The sequence below is a fragment of the Papio anubis genome, unplaced genomic scaffold (assembly GCF_008728515.1).
Source record: "Papio anubis isolate 15944 unplaced genomic scaffold, Panubis1.0 scaffold699, whole genome shotgun sequence".
Classification (NCBI taxonomy): domain Eukaryota; kingdom Metazoa; phylum Chordata; class Mammalia; order Primates; family Cercopithecidae; genus Papio; species Papio anubis.
In genome coordinates this window covers 28,813-41,889 of record NW_022167212.1, presented here as the reverse complement: position 1 = coordinate 41,889, position 13,077 = coordinate 28,813, and positions in this window count along the sequence as shown.

The window sequence follows — 13,077 nt, the reverse complement described above, 5'->3', positions numbered from 1 at the left end:
AATATCCAGAACCTACAAAGAACTCAAACAAATTTACAAGAAAAAAACAACCCCATCAAAAAGTGGGCAAAGCATATGAACAGACACTTCTCAAAAGAAGACATTTATGCAGCCAACAGACACATGAAAAAATACTCATCATCACTAGCCATCAGAGAAATGCAAATCAAAACCACAATGTGATACCATCTCACACCAGTTAGAATGGCAATCATTAAAAAGTCAGGAAACAACAGGTGCTGGAGAGGATGTGGAGAAATAGGAGCACTTTTATACTGTTGGTGGGACTGTAAACTAGTTCAACCATTGTAGAAGACAGTGTGGCGATTCCTCAAGGATCTAGAACTAGAAATACCATTTGACCCAGCCATCCCATTACTGGGTATATACCCCAAGGACTATAAAGCATGCTGCTATAAAGACACATGCACACGTATGTTTACTGCAGCACCATTCACAATAGCAAAGACTTGGAATCAACCCAAATGTCCAACAATGACAGACTGGATTAAGAAAATGTGGCACATATACACCAAGGAATACTATGCAGTCATAAAAAAGGATGAGTTCATGTCTTTTGTAGGGACATGGATGCAGCTGGAAATCATCATTCTCAGCCAACTATCGCAAGAACAGAAAACCAAACACAACATGTTCTCACTTATAGGTGGGAACTGAACAATGAGAACACTTGGACACAGGAAGGGGAACATCACACACGGGGGCCTGTTGTGGGGTGGGGGGAGAGGGGAGGGATAGCATTAGGAGATATATCTAATGTAAATGACAAGTTAATGGGTGCAGCACACCAACATGGCACACGTATACATATGTAACAAACCTGCACATTGTGCACATGTACCCTAGAACATAAAGTATAATAATAATAAAAAAAGAGAAGGTTAAAGGAAATATAAGAGTGCTAGTTCCTTATCTTTCATTACAGATAGTATTGATACTGTCTAAAATTAAAGCATGTACTATCTTAAACTAAATGACTCCAATCTTTTTTTACTTTAACCTTGCAGGGATATTTTATTAAATATTACCTCTGGTGGTAAAAAAAAAAATTTTATCTAGACTTCAGCAATTTCTTTAGTTTCACTTTATTTGCTATTCCTTCTGTTAAAGTAAAATTAAATGCAATACTTTTCAATAAAAATAGAAGTCATATTATAATCCTATTTTTATAAAGGTATTTCTCCAGCTGGTCTATATATGCATGGAGAACTGCCTGGAATGAAGTGCACTTTAATATGAATAATAACTGATTTCACTGAGCATGGTGGCTCACGCCTGTAATCCCAACACTTTGGGAGGTCAAGGAGGGAGGATTCCTTAAGCCCAAGAGTTTGAGACCAGCCTGGGCAAAATGGCAAATCCCCATCTCTACAAAAAAATACAAAAATTATCCAGACATAGTGGCACATGCCTGGAGTCCCAGTTATCTGGGAGCCTGGAAGGCTGAGGTGAAAGGATTGCTTGAGCCCAGGAGGTGGAGGCTGTGGTGAGCTGAGATTGTGCCACCGCACTCTAACCTAGGTGAGAGAGCCAGACCCTGTCTCAAATAAACAGACAAACAAACAAACAACAACAACAAACTTTATGTGGTGGTCTTCAGGCTAAATTCTAAATTTTTATTTTGTATTTTCTATATTACTTCAATTCTTTATTATGGGTATGTATAATTTAAAAGTCAATATATTTTTGAATGCGGTATCAGCAACAAATCAGGACAACTTGCTCCTTCTCATCTCCTCCTGTACCCTGATCTTAACCCTCGGCTTCATCTTTTCTCTTGCCCTGGAGACCAGTGAATGAACGTATGCACAGCCAGTGCTAGCTGTTGAATTTCTTGTCCTCGGAGTTCTGCCCTAGGATGGCTCATCTGTCCTGGGGTGGCCTTATGGCCACATTTTCTTAATGAATCATGGCAGGTTAAAATTGCAATCCTTAGCAGAATCTAATGGTGGCAATTTTAACTGGCCATGATTATTCTTCTACATAAATCTTTGTTCATATCTTTGATTACTTTTTAGGATAAATTCTTAGAAGTAGGGTCAAAGCGTATAACAGTCTTTCGAAAGCTCATAATATTACATGGTCAAATTGATTTTCAAAAAGCCTATTCTAATTGATGCTTTCACTAGAGGTATTTATAAACGTGCCTCTTCCATAACTCCCTTGTCAGCACTAATCATTTTTTGTTTGACATTTGTGACCATTTGATAAGCAAAAATGATATTTAATTGCTATTTTAATTAGCATTTTTATTATTAGTGAGGTTGAATGTTTTTCATATTAGTATTGAATTTTAAAAATTTCAGTGACATTTTATAAGTGAGCAGATGACATGATCATATTTATTTTTCAGCACTAAAGTTCAGGCAAGAGTGTTGAAAGTAGGTGGCTGCCTGAGGTCAGGAGTTCAAGATCAGCCTGACCAATATGGTGAAACACCATCTCTACCAAAAATACAAAAATCAGCTGGGCATGGTGGCGGGTGCCTGTAGTCCCAGCTACTCGGGAGGCTGAGACAGGAGAATTGCTTGAACCTGGGAGGCAAAGGTTGCAGTGAGCTGAGATTGTGCCACTGTACTACAACCTGGGTGACAGAGCAAGACTCTGTCTCAAAAAAAAAAAAAAAAAGAAAAGGAAAGAAAAGAAAGTAGGTGGCTGGAGGAGCCCAAAGTCAGGAAGAAGTGAGGGGACCTTGGCGGCAGTCTTGGTGATATATGATGAGGGTCTGGACAGGGCGGGGTGGGGCTGGCGGGCAGTGGTGGGTAGGGGAGAGGGGCCCGGGGTTGGGGTGGTGGGGGGAGTAAGATCTGATAACATTCTCTCTTCATCTCTTTTTTCCTGCCTTCTTGATTTCCACTTATAGTTTTCTACTTTGAAAAATTAGCACAGCAATAACACTTTGCCCCAATTAATCTTGTGATGTTCCTAATCTATTTAAATTTGGGGGAGGTTGTATCATTCTTCAGAGAGGTCAGTTTCTACATTTGCAATCTAGAAAATCAGTACTTCTGAGGAGAATCTGGCTGCAAGACTATGGATTTTGTTCCCCTATGACTCCCGTGTGGGGAAAAGTGGAAATGGATCCTTTGGAGGTAAATATGCTGAAGAAATACACCGATCTGCTGGCTTTTGCTAGTATTAGTTAGTTGCTTGCCTTTTACCTTGAAGTCTTTATATGTCATATTTTAAAAATAAAGAAATGAAACACACAGAGTCAGGTTTTAGCCAAAGCAAACCCTAATGAAAAAACGACCAACCCTCTGTAATTCTGAGCTGAATTGTAATTCTTTGTTCTCTGTAGCCTTCAGATAAAAGGATTCATGTGGAATGGTAGATAGGGCAGTTTTAATTTGAATCAACTGGACTTACTGCTGGATTTTACGTCAGCCTGTTGTGAGGCAAGTTCTTTGTTTTCGGCAATTATCAAACTAAGCCTAATTAAACCTGCTTTGCTTTGATGTACTGTAATGTTTTCCATAATTTTATATTCTGAACCATTTTCCTAAGTCCTGGTTTGAATCAACACTACGGATTCATTCTGTATCTGTCATGTCATGATTTAGCATGTGTCTAATCAGGTTTTAAGAAGTTTAGCTTTGGTTGATATAATACAACACTATTATTATTGCGATTTTGCAATTTGGACCTGTGGAATTGTTTTAAAATACGACATGCTCTGGATATATGTGGAAGGAAAGTGCAAACACTTCCAATCGTACCAATTAAATATAGATCTTAAACTATAGAAAACCATCTTCTATTTTGTAAAATTCCATTGGTTTCCCTCTCAGTTGTGTTGCTCCTTAAGGAGATGTTCTTTTACAAAGCTAATTTGCCACAATTGATTCCATGTATATTTGTTTTGTGTAGATGTGTTACACAAGGTGTTTCAGAGTCTCTTTGTATCTGCAAGTTGTTCATTTCCCACCTGATGGTGCATCCATTAGATCTCTCTTGCTTTCTGGGTGCTAGACTACGTGAAGTGAGTGTTTTTTAAACTACATTTTTCTCCACCATCTAATAGAAATAATTTAAAAATACATTTACTTCATTCAGCTAGCACCCTACTTGGAGTTCCTGTTAGCCACATACCCTTTGCTCCCTTTAAAAATGGGCTCAACTGTTTTTGTTATTTTAGCCTAATTTCCTGTGGCTTTTAGGCTATCATTGGGAGTTGTGCAGGATACAAAACCAAATCAATTATGTTGCAGATTCCTCTTTCAGCCAAGATGTCAAGGGAACTTAGCTATGGAGACCCTGGTAAGCATTTTGAACAAAATAATGTCTCCTTTTGAGACTGGCCATCAAGAAGTGTTATTCTCAGGTGTTTCTACGAAAAATCTGGAAAACTGGGAGCTCGGTTATTATCAATATTATAAAAACTTTGTTTTGGTGGGCACCTTTTGATCACATTTTTACAAACTCTTTGTTGAAGTATAATATACATAGGAACACATACATATATTAAGTGTACAGTTCAATGAATTTTCACACGCTGTGCATATCCATTTAAACCAGCATTCAGATGAAGAACAAAAACATCCACCAGCGCCTTGGGCCCCCTCACCTCATGCTCCTAACCAGGCACTGTTCTCCCTACCCCACTCCCAGAGTAGCCACTTTCCTGACTTCTACCAAGAGAGCTTAGCCCTGCCTGCTTTTGTGCACTCTGTGCATTAAGCATGAGTTACACAGTATGCACCCCTTAATGTCTGGCGTCTTTTGTTCAACATTGTGTGTGTGAGACTCATCTGTGTTGTTGAGTGTAATTGTAAATTCTTCATTCCTATTTCTTTATGATTTCCCATTGTATAAATATACCACAATTTACTTATTTATTTTACAGTTGAAGGGGAGCTGGACATGGTGGGGGCATGGGGAAAAGGTGCAGAGTGGAGGGGCCAAATGACTTCACATTTTATACGTGGCACCAGGACTCTGTAAGCAGGAACTGTAAGCAAACTAAATAGACTTGGCCCTAACCTTTAAGTGCTTGTTCGTTCTTGATAGTAAATACTTTGAGGACAGGGGCTGGCTTTGTTTCTCTTTCCCTTCTCCACTAACTCCATGACTCCTACAAGGGCACTCAAAGGAATGTTGATATGATTCAAAATAGGTTGTCTAAATGGAGAAACAATAAAATGCAATTAAGAGAATGTAAAACATGAGGCACGAGAAAAAGCCTAGGACTTTCCAGATGAAAAAGAGACAGCTAATGGGCAGAGAAAGGGGAGAAGAAGTAACATAAAGCAGCATAGAACAATACTTATTTATCTTGCTATCATGTAAATGAGTCTAATTAAAGAGCATTTGTAGGGCACTAGTAAATCCTCTGATAAAATGCATAAATAAAACAGTACTTTGGTTTGCTATTTTCTTGTTCACTGCACAGTACCTTCCCTTGGTCTCTCATTTTTGATCATTTTAGATATATTTTGTTCCATTCACATGATTTTTTTCCCATCCCTGAAGCAGCAACTGAACTGAATAAACCAATAATTGTATAAAGTTGACATTCATCACAGTCATGCAAAGGTTTGGTATTTCAGCCAATTTTGCTTTCCTAGTTTTTCCCTTTGTATCACTGTGGATTCTGCATATTCTAGTTTGTGTGTGTGTGTGTGTGTGTGTGTGTGTAGAACACATAACTTCTATTATTTTTAAATTTAATGACTTGAAGTAGCTCCACCATCTCAATAATCAGTGTGTTAATATATTAATAATTGTTGCTATGTCCCAGAAAGTGGTAGTAAAAGCACTGTCGAGCTAATACCAGTGCAACACATAAATTATTCATTTAAATATATATGCCTATTTGACTATATTGCTGTATTCTACTAGCAAAGTATCTCATGCTTTATTGTAGACTCTCATTTTGATTAAAAAAAAAAATAAGAAGGCCCATTCATTCTGGTGGATTCAAAGAGCTAATAATTTGGCTGCTCTAGAAATTGACCTCAAGGGAATGCGAATGAGTGAAAAACCTGAAAGGGAGTCAGCATAGGATTTGGTTTGCTTGCTTTCTGATCTATCCCTGTTTATTAGTCAGCAAGGACTGCCATAACAGGGTAACAGCTTGGTTGGTTTAAACAACAACTAGCTATTGTCTTATGGTTCTGGTGGCTGGAAGTCCAAGATCAGGCTGTTGGCAGGGTTGATTTCTCCTGAGGCCTCTCTCTTTGCCATTTAGATAGTTGTCTTCTTCCTTCTCACACAGTTCTTCCTCTGTGTGTATCTGTGTCCTAATCTCCTCTTCTTAGAAGGACCCAGTCATATTGGTTTAGGATCCACCCGAAAGACTTTGTTTTACTTTAATTACCTCTTTAAAGGCCCTATCTCCAAATACAGTCCCATTCCAAGGTAGTGGGAGTTACGGCTTAAACACATGCATTTTAAGGGGACCCTATTCATTCCGTAACACCCTGCCCCGCAAAACAATCTTTGACACTCTGACGTGAGATGCTTGGAACCAGCACATCTCACACGTCTTCTGGATTCTGATGATGCCTGTTCTGTGCTGGCTGATGCTCTGGCCTTCCTCATCTCCCTGGGACTGCACAGCTCTACTGCCTGGAGATCACCCGTTGGAGGGGGCACTGTGCAGCCAGACAAACCAGTCTCTATCCCCAAGCTTCTGGCCTTTCCCCTTCCTTAAGAACTTGGGTGAGATGCCACAGGGTGGGGCATGGGACTACATTTCTAGAGCAGCAGTCAGAGCAGCCACATGATGCAACTAAGAAATGTCTCCATGGGGCAAACTTTGGCAAATGGAACTAGGATATGGGAAGGAGCTGGGTAAAGAAATTCTTGCTTCTTGCTTCCTCCCATAGCTGGTCCCAAGACACAACTTCTCTGTATAGCCTATCTAGACATGTGTGGCTCCATGGGTGTCGTCACAGCTTGTTGTGAGGCCTGGCCAGTGCTGTAGCATGCAAGAGCTTGCATTGCTTTCCTTCCTTCCTGGACTCATTTCCTTCCTCTTGCACTCTCACTGCTCTGGGACTGCACCTGCCAAGTGAAGCATCATGACTCAATCCTTGCCTCAGGCTCTGCTTTCTAGGGAATCAGGACTAAGACAATATTTTACCCATTATAGACGTTTTGCCCTAATTACAGAGGTGGCAATAAATTTGAATAATAGCACATAGATAAGTATTATTCTTCAATATTTATTATAGAGCATTTAATCATTTTTCTCAAGTTATTGCTAGCAAGGGCAGGGCAATAAAGTCATGACAAACTGCAGTAAACATTGATAAATATCAACCCAGTAGCACTCCTAGACTGATATGGATTCAAGTGGACTCATCTGCAAGGCTAAATAACTTTTTATTTTAATGTTCATGAGAAAATGTGTTTAGAAGTTAAACAAGATTATTTCTTAAACTGTTAACTTTATCTGTCACAAAGAATGTATTTTCTTCTTCTAGAAGATTCCACGTTGTTATCTATGAGGCCATTTCATAATGAAGGAAGTCCGGCAACAAAACTTCTTGAACTATTCAGAAAAAACTCATCAAAAAATTTTATCATCTTCAACATCTCAAATGTTGAAATATAATGTTTATTTTGTAAAATTACTAAGTAGTACGAATATTTGACCACTTGAAAGAATTTTCTGCAAAGCCTAGTTTCCAGCAAGTCATTTCCCAATCCAGTGAATCCCTTAGATATGCAGTGTGTAGTAAGATCAGAGTCTACCTATTTACCCATAGGCAAATGAAGCTCAACTGAACAGAGTTAGACTTTTGTGCAAGCTCTATGATGTATTGTCATTAATAAATGGGCAGGAAATAGCATTTCCAAATTCCTGACAGATATTAATATTCAGGATTCAAGAATGAGCAATTGGAATCCCTGGCAATACCCAGGAATTCTTCAAATCATAACTTATTCTGTAAGTTTTATAATACTTTATTTATGAATTTAAAAATAATGACTGATGATAATAATATATTGTGAATCTACTTGCAATAGAGTTATACAAAGGTTTTCCGTACAGAGAAGTCTATGCTATGTAATATATGCTTAGTTTATATTAACTGATATATCATGAAAATATTATGTTTAAATAACAGGTAAACATGTTGTTTACTTGATATAAACAGTTGATAATAGGAAATACTCCTAAAGAAGGTACCATTAGCATCAAATAAATGTCAAATAAAAATGATTTTAAAAATGGAAAGATACTACCAATATTCAATATTTAAAAGTTACCATTCTTCAGTGGAAATTTTAGAGAACACTAAACATTCACTGCCCCATCCAATAGTTGGGATCTCTGTTTCCTGACAAACATTTCAGATGTAGACAGATTTCTTTCACTTTGTGTTGACATGGGTTGCATTGTGAAAAGTGTACCCAAAAACAGTTTCAAGTGGATCTTAGGGTTCATGAAGCTCCATTTAAGCTCATTTCCTTTTTTATTTTTTTTATTTTTGAGATGGAGTCTCGCTCCATCTCCCAAGCTGGAGTGCAGTAGCGCAATCTTGGCACTGCAACCTCCACCTCCTGGGTTCAAGTGATTCTCCTGCCTCAGCCTCCCAAGTAGCTGGGATTACAGGTGTGCCCCACCATGCCCGGCTAGTTTTTTTTATTTTTAGTAGAGATGGGGTTTCACCATGTTGGCCAGGCTGGTCTCAAACTCCTGACCTCAAGTGATCTGCCTGACTTGGCCTCCCAAAGTGCTGGCATTACAGGTGTGAGTCACCATGCTCAGCCTCATTTCCTTTTTTGTAATGATAAAAATATTTTATTTCCTTTTCCTGACTTTGATTTTGCTGTTGAAATCAATATTGCTTATGCTGACAGTTTTTAGATCAATTTCTAGTTTTATATTGAAGCATTCCATGACAGTATTCATATCATATTCTCTTTGCATTTTTTTCTGATAAAATGTTTATAAGAAATTATAGTCTATGGAGAATATTCAAATACTGGAAAACACCAGTAAATGTTACTAGGTAGTATTCAAATACTGTGACATTTGGTTACTAGTAAATTTACTAGCAAGTTTACTAGTAAACTTTATTAGCAAGGAGTACGTTTACCATCAAGGAGATCTTACCCTGATCTTACCAGAATGCAGCAGGATTGACTTAAATATCTATTTTACTTTCAAAACTTGTTCTCTCTTGAAACGTCACTTAGAGGACTCATATAATGTATTCTGTGCATAAAACTTAGTACTATTTATTTTATTTGTGCAATGATTTCCTGTTAGCAGCAGACTGGCCCCATGAACACTCACTTATGCCAGGGCAGCTGTAAGCAAGACTGATGATGCTGTGGCCACCCACCTCCTGTGTGTCCACCTTGTTCTGGGCTCCACTTGCCAGCATTTCCTGCTGTTGCTTTTAGCTTGGTGTCAATGGATTCCTTCAAACTGATGCCACTGTCTGATGATTGTGATGCCACCGTCTGATGATTGTGAAGCACTAATTCTCACAGGAGAATTGTATTTTCCCATTTTCTTGCCTTCATGATTGATTTTTCTTGGGATTAAGAGAAATATAAATGTTCTGAGAAATGCTGGGAAGGAATCCCTGTGTGGAAATACTGGTAGGAGAAAATGGGCCTTCCATAAAATAGCCCTTTATCACTGCAGTCATGGCTAGTCCCACCTTGAATATCTTGAATGCAGGTGCTCTTGGAGACTAACTTGAGACTAAATTGAGTTCCTCCTGAGAAGCAGACATATCCAGAGGCCCAGGAATTTTTTTATTTTTTTGGTCTAACCTTGTTACACATATTTTATTATTTTATTTAAATATTTTTTATTGTAGTTAAATATACATAACCTAAAATACACCACTTAAGCCACTTTTAAGTGTTCAGTGACATTAAGTATAGTCACACTGTTATACAACCATTACCGCCACCATTTCCAGAACTCTTTTCATCTTGCAAAACTGAAACTCTGTACCCATTAAATAACAACTTCTCATCTCCCCAACTCCCCCAGCCAGCCGCTGGCAAACATATATACACATTGTCTTAGTCTATTCAGGCTGCTATTAAAAAAAATACCAGAGACTGGGTGGCTTATAAATAACAGACATTTCTTTCTCACAATTCTGGAGGCTGGGAAGTCCAAGATCAAGGCATTGGTGGATTTGGTGTCTGGCGAGGACCTGCTTTATTAGAGATGGCTGTTTTCTCACTGTAACCTCACATGGGGCAGAAGTTGAAAGAGATCTCTCTGGAGGGTTTGTTGTGCTTTTTTTTTTTTTTTTTTTTTTTTTTAGACAGAGTCTTGCTCTGTCACCCGGGCTGGAAGTACAGTGGCATGATCTTGGCTCACTGCAACATTTGCCTCTCAGGTTCAAGCAATTCTCCTGCCTCAGCCTCCTGAGTAGCCTGGACTATAGATGCTTGCCACCACACCCGGCTAATTTTTGTATTTTTAGTAGAGATAGGGTTTCGCCATGTTGGCCAGGCTGGTCTTGAACTCCTGACCTCAGGTGATCCACTCGCCTTGGCCTCCCAAAGTGCTGAGATTACAGGTATGAGCTGCCATGCCCGGCCCTGGGGTCTCTTCTTATAAGGGCACTACTCTTTCATGAGGACTCTACCCTAATGAACCGGTTACTTCCCAAAGGCCCCACTTCCTACTGTTATTACCTTTCAGGTTAGGATTTCAACATCTACATTTTGGAGGAATACAAATATTCCGACCATAGCATGCAGAATTCATTCATTAGCATATATGAGTGTCTTCTGGCAATTCCTAGAAATAGCTGAGGACATTTTGAAAGGTATTTGAGGTTTTATAGTAAAGGGTGAGAGAAAGAGGCGAAAATAATATTACTATGAATGTGGTCACTCATCATCCCCAGTCTGATTTAGCTTGAGGAAACAGGTGTCACCATAGCAAAATGTGACTCAGGAAGCGGAAAAGAACATATCACACATAATGAATAACAGTGATCCTTGGCTGTTTTCTCCCTATGCTAATGGAAGAATTTATTCAGCAAGTGGCTATCACTTTTGGAGACCATCTCTATGCTATCACATGTGGTGGGTATAGAAATGCTAGAAGATTCCATTTATATGTCTTCCATGTCCAGAGAAGGATTGACTGCTTCCTTCAAAGATTTGAGATGAGACTTGCAGCACTTTGCATCATTACAAGAAGTCTATGATAGTCTGGAAAGACTTTTAGGATAAGACTGTAAAATACTTGAGGACACTTGATCAAGATTTTCATGTAACTTCTTAAGAAAGCATTAGTGTCCATCAAGGATTATGTCAAACGGTCTACCACATTCTATAGCTTTGTTTAGTCTTTTGGTTATGAGAGTTAGTTTCAGGGCAGTTGACATAGTTTCTAGCCTCTGACTTCATTAGAACTACTATCAGATATGCTATACATAATGTAAGCAAGATAATGGAGAACTGTTTCAGGAATGATAGTGTGATCACCTCAGACAATGGTTGAGATATCATGTGGAAAGCTTGCCTCTGGTATAATTTCCTTAAGCAATTTCTCATAAGGCATTCATCATTGTTATTCCTCACCCTCCCATCCTTCAGGCTTCATCAACCTGAAGAGTAAAATAATCTGCAGAGGTGACACAGGATAAGCCAGGGTATTCAGTAGTAGATGGCTCAAGCCATTCAAATGCATGATACTGTAGGCAAGCAGACAGAACTGACTACTGAGCAAATGTCTCACCACTGCACATGTAACCCACACATGTAAGAAGGCAGAAAGGAAAGTAGTTAAACCTCACGGGCCAGCAGGTGGCTGCTTTTAACTCTCACTGCAGCAAGGGAAGGGGCTAGGGATAGGGAGTGAGGGAAGTTTCATAGTAGGAGACAGGGCATAATTACAGGAAAAATGACTTCTGTGTGATGGCAGAGTCTTTCAGGCAGCATTTGGAATTAAAAGCCATTACATCATCTGAGGACGCTCAGAGATTGTGCAGAATGGGGACCAGTAATAGAGTCCTTTGGTGTTGGAGGGGAATTACTTCCACACCATTTCTTACATTTCGTGGTTTTGTGAAAGGCAGAGTCAGAAATCACTGAGCAATAAAAATGCTCTTAATGTTTTTGAGGCAGAAAGCAGGTAGAGAGAATTTTGAGCAGGTACAGACAGCATCTAGGAGCATTAGGAAAGCAGAAAGCTGGTGGACCACTGTAGGGCAGGCAGCAAAAGCATCTCTGTCCCCTCAGCTGTCAAGCCAGACCCAGAGAAGGCATCCTTGACTCTTTCCATTTCCTGCCCGCACCTCCAGAGTTTTTCTCTTAAGAACAATATTGCTATGAACATTTTCTACATGTTTCCTGGTGCATATAAGCAAGAATTTCATAAGTTAATGCCAAATTGTATTCAAAATTGGTTGAGCCAACATAACCTGACACAAAGCATGAATCTTGTTATTAGGAAAAAAACTGTAAAAGACATATTTGGAACAATTGGAGAAGTTTGAATACAGAATGAATATTGGGTAATACTATGTGATTATTGCTAATTTAAAAAATGTGAATGGTGTCAGAGTCAGTATGAACATGTCCTTTTTTATTCTTATTCTCTTAAGAGTAATTTAGAAGTGCCAAGATATCTACAGTTCATTTTCAAATGGCTCAGCAAAACTGTGACTATGTGGAGAAACCGCTGAAGAGAGAAAGGAGAGAGAGAGAAGATGAGAGACAGCACAAATGTGACAAAATGTTGGTGGAAAATGTATGTTTAAATTTTTTTCAGGATTAAAAATTGTGAAAAGAAAAAAATGGTTGAACCACTAAGGGTCTAGTTAGGAAAACTGAAACCACTCTAGGTATTTCAAACAGAGGGACTTTAATACAAGAAATTGGTTTCAAAGATATTGGCTGGGTATGGTGGCTCATGCCTGTAATCCCAGCACTTTGGGAGGATGACTGGAAGGATCGCTTGAGGTTAGGAGTTTCAGATCAGCCTGGCCAACATGGCGAAACCCCATCTCTACTAAAAATACAAAAATTAGCCAGGCATGCTGGTGCCTGCCTATAGTCCCAGCTACTCAGGAGGCTGAGGCGTGACAATCACTTAAACCTGAGAGGCAGATG